Here is a 5,000-nt window from a genome sequence, read left to right as displayed (position 1 = left end):
CTGGATAAAGCCAACTCTTAATCCCAGCTGAACACCTCTGCTGTGACTTTAAATGCAGCCCTTGAGCCAAAAACTCATCACTGAACACCAATGACTTGTACATGCGGGTGCAGTCATTTTAGACACTTCCAAAACTCTTGCAGCAAACCAATTTTTAAATACATGAATGACGTTTCCGTCTTTGTTGCCACAGTTTTACCAATACTTCTGTCCACATAGTGAACGTACAAGTTCAGTGATGAGTTTTTGGCTCGAGGACTGCATTTAAAGTCACAGCAGAGGTGTTCAGCTGGGATTAGGAGTTGGCTTTATCCAGACCAGTCAAGTTCTTCCACACTGACGTTTCTTTTTTGACGTTGCCTTACACGGAGGCATGTTAGAATAAAAAAGGGTCCTGACCAAACTGTTGCTTTAAGATTAGAAGATTTAAGATCATTATATGCTTTAACATTTGTAGTCATGGATATTACAAAAGCAGTCAAACTTGGTCACTGAAAGGGTGACCCAAAACTGCATTAAAGTGTATAAATAGTGCTGGCAAATGCTAATATATATAATATATGTGCATGTGTGTGGGTGTATAAAATGTATGTACATATTCAATGTATGTACATATATATATATATATATATATATATATATATATATATATATATATATACACAGAGTATATGTACAGTTAATACATAGACTGTAAAAATGTAATATATTTTACAAATAAAACAGTTGTTTCAAAAAAAATGTTTTACCAAAATTACTACTACATCTAATACTACTTCTTAAATTTAATTTAATTCAATGTTTTACTTGCCATATATTTGGACTTTAAAATTGCTAGACTATTTTTGTAACATTACTAAATCATCCAAAAAAAAAAAAAAAAAAAAAATATATATATATATATATATATATATATATATATATATATATATATATATATATATATATATATATATATATATATATTAATTAATTAATTAAAAAATTTATATATATATATATATATATATATATATATATATTTAAAAATTACTATAAATATTTGTAAAATTGCTAAATCATCAAAAATAAATAAATAAATATATATATATATATATATATATATATATATATATATATATATATATATATATATATATATATATATATATATATATGCACACATAAAGCTGAAATTAGCCTGATTGCTCATCAATAATGGCCTGACGCTGCTGTCCTGCCTGACGCTGACAGGCCCCATAAAGCCCCATATAAATCAGTTCAGATGACTGCAGCTCAGCCGAGAAGATCCCCTCAGTCTCACCGTTATTGTCCCCTGTGGGCCTCCATCTCATAAGCCACTAACCTGTCACATCACAGGCAGCTCTGTGAGCCTCACAGATAAGCAGATGAGATGAGCCAGAGCTTTGATCAAAACTCAGCCGTATATCACCGCTCATATTCTGAGACTGGCTGACTTTTTGTCAGGGACTGAAAAAAAAAATATATATATAAATATATTCTTCCGATTGTCCTTTTACCCAAAGGGTTCTCATTCGTGAGCTGAAGCGCCTGGAAAATATCAGCCAATCCCCTTCACCTCTCATATCACCAGCAGTCTGCAAGGCCTGTCCACTATCTACGCTACGGCAGGGGTGCTGACTTCATACACAGGTAATATTCAGACAACAAAATGCCCTCCGTGACTTTGCAGAACTTTTCTCTGAAGCAAACGCAGCAGTGAAACTTGACTCGGGTCTGCTTGTACTGTGGCCGCAGAAAGTTCAAACAGCCGTAAAAAAAAAAAACACGCTCACGAATGGCAATGCATCAGAAAATCATGGAAAATACAGAACCTGGTGACTTTTCAAGAAAGATTCAAAGAAGAGGTTTACGGTTTTTTTTTTTTAATTGTAATAATAAATACGGTTAAGTATTATTTTTGTAATGCATTATATACTATATTTTAATATGCCGATAGATAGATAGATAGATAGATAGATAGATAGATAGATTGATTGATGATAGATAGAGAGATAGATAGATAGATGATTGATTGACTGATAGAGAGATAGAGAGATTGATGATAGATAGAGATAGATTGATAGATAGATGATTGATTGACTGATAGATAGATAGAGAGATAGATAGATGATAGATAGATAGATGATTGATAGATAGAGAGACAGATTGATAGATAGATGATTGATTGACTGATAGATAGATAGATAGATAGATAGATAGATAGATAGATAGATAGATAGATAGATAGATAGATAGATAGATAGATTTTTTTTGTTGTTGTTTTGTGACTAAGATTACAGTTATTTATTGTAAGATATAATCAATACATTCTCTACCATTCAAAAGTTTCGGTCAATAAGATAAAAATATATATATATTAATATTTTCATTCAGTAAGAACACATTATACTGATTAAAACAGTAATGACATTTCTGATCACAGAATTAAATTGCACTTATTACAATATATCACAATAGAAAACAGGTCTTTTAAATTGTAATAATATTTCACAATCTGTTGTCTTTCTGTCTCTCTGCCTATTTGTGTCTTTTTGTGTGTTTATATGCAAAAACAGATTAATCACACCGCAGTTGGGTTATTTTGATTAATAAAAGCTAAAATGCATCTTAAACGAGGCTAAATCTCAGTTCTGTTCCACCAGGAATCAAGCCCTGCTTGACACAAACCAGGCGTGTCACTATCTGTTCAGCTGCGCCATGCGTTGGCTGGCCGTGGCGCCTGGACCTCATCAGCATTTCTCTCATCAGCACCGCCGCCTCTCCTCATCGCTCTTCATGCACGGCCGCATCCTCCAGCCTACGCCCGGTCTGGCCATCTCCTACGCCAGCACAGGTGCGCCGCTTCACGCTCACGCGCAGCAGCGCCACTGCGTGCCCTCGATGAGTCCACATGGCTTACTGTTTCTCTCCCTTCCCACGTCCAGCTAACCGGCCTGTTTCAGTTCACCGTGAGGCTGCTTTCTGAAACCGAAGCCCGGTTTACCTCGGTGGAGCGGATCAACCATTACATAAAGGTAGAAGCTCCTGTGACACACGCACGCTGGTTGCGCTTGATGGCAAATAGAAAGGGCCGGGACCGTCATTATTCAATTGGCACGGCGCACAAAAGACACCGGCTCTTTACTTTAGCACGGGCGGCCGAGACCAGCGGTCAGAGCCTGCCGCATCGCGCTCGCCGGGCTTCACGGGACGCGTGTAATGCCAGACAGGACACGACACAGCTTGTTTCAGGAGGCTCTTATCAAAGCAGAGCAGTGCAGCTGTCTTAGTCCAAGTGTTTTACAGCGATTAATGAAGCCAATAATGGCCCCGCCGAGTTCTGAAGTCAGTAACCAGCTTATTTTGCAATGCAAACGTAAGCTGCTATAGGTAAGTAAGTGCGGGTATAAAAAAAGCGCAGTGAAACTATTTGATCCGTTTGAAAGCAGCTTGCTTGCTCTATGAATCAAACGGTCAAATCCCATAGTGAGTGCAGCTGAAATAGGTCATATAGCCTACTGTCGATGCGCTTGCCTTTGCGTCGTGATCGTTGTACACTTCTTAAAGGTACGGTTCACCCAAAAGGTAAACTCGCTGTTAATTACGAGAAGAGTAAAGACGATTTTTAGCTGAAACCATGGTCTTTGGTGATTCTTAGTGCAGTCCGCAGCTGCCCGCTTCTGAAAGTTTAAAAAAGAGCATATCAAAGAGCATAGAATTAAAGATGGGGCTCATGATCGAAGTCTTATGAAGTAAAACGATCGATCCGCAAGAAGCTGGACAGTATATACAGCAGTATTATCCAGAGTGTCCGCAAACGGTCCGAGTGATGTTTGATTCACGAAAGTTCTCCCAATCAGACTTTGGAGTAGCTTTACCTTTACATTTTGATTGTGTTTCTCGTGTGGAAAGCACCTGTAAATATGACAAATCTCAAGAGAAGCTATGTGTACTTATACATTATTTACAGCTATACTCATATCATCTAGTCAACTAGAACTAATACAAACCAGTGTGTTTATATTTATACACAAAAACAAACGGTTGGGTCCCGCTCATTTTACGTGGCTTTAACTACTTGAATCTTTTGATACAATGCACTTATTGTGTACGCAGCATGTTTTAATTGCATCTGTAATTACATTTATCGTTACACTGTTACACCTTAACCGACCCTTAAACCAACCCATACCACCAAACCTGTTCCTAACCTTACCCGTATCCACCTCGAAAGCGACAAAAGTGTTTTACAACGCAACATGAACACTGTAACTAATATAAAGTTATTGTGGGCCAACTAATATAAAGTGTGACCGATGGCTGTTACATCAAACATTACAGCTGAAATAAATGGAAGCGAATGGCTCCAGAAGCCTCACGCATTCGTTTCAAGCTCCTGCATGAAAAATAGTGCAGAAAATTAATCTTCACGAATCGGCTAAAAAGCGCATATCTTAGCAATAGCGCAGTTTATTTTAGCGTTGTTCTTTAAAACCTTTTAGACTTGCACTCTGTTTATTTACCAACGGCTTGTTTTCTTGAAAAAAGCTTTTCTGAATTTTTTTATTTATGGTGTTGTACATTTAACAGAAGCAAGGAGGCCTCTAGCACGAACTTGCTTTATTCTTTTCTATTCTATTTATTATAAAACTGCTGTATTTACTGTGTTGTGCTAACTGAGACTCGGTGTAGCGTTTGCATGCCATTGCACTTCTCGATTGCTTTCATTGTCCCTCATTTGCAAGTCACTAAATGTAACGGTTATTCACTCAGAACCTGGAAAGCGGCTGTCCTCGACAGGTCTGCGGCTCCTCGGCTCCTGCCTCCAGCTGGCCAGGAGAAGGACGAATCTCCTTCCAGAATGTGGAAATGCGATACCGCGACGACCTTCCTCTGGTCCTCAAGAATCTCTCGTTCAGCGTGCTTCCAGAGGAGACCGTAGGCATAGTTGGCAGAACAGGTTCAGGTACGCCCGTCCGCTCGGGATTTATCCCATC

General features: G+C 38.1%; 1 protein-coding gene and 1 pseudogene across 5 annotated transcripts in view; both read left to right on the top strand.

Annotated features, from left to right (window-relative positions):
* The window catches only part of enox2 (ecto-NOX disulfide-thiol exchanger 2), a 385,733-nt gene that overhangs the window by 233,062 nt on the left and 147,671 nt on the right, over positions 1-5,000 (top strand). The gene's annotated exons all lie outside the window — the stretch shown is intronic.
* The window catches only part of LOC122358142, a 49,035-nt pseudogene that overhangs the window by 39,737 nt on the left and 4,298 nt on the right, over positions 1-5,000 (top strand).

Source organism: Puntigrus tetrazona, chromosome 14 (assembly GCF_018831695.1).
Source record: "Puntigrus tetrazona isolate hp1 chromosome 14, ASM1883169v1, whole genome shotgun sequence".
Taxonomy (NCBI): domain Eukaryota; kingdom Metazoa; phylum Chordata; class Actinopteri; order Cypriniformes; family Cyprinidae; genus Puntigrus; species Puntigrus tetrazona.
This window is presented reverse-complemented; position numbering and strand designations above follow the sequence as displayed.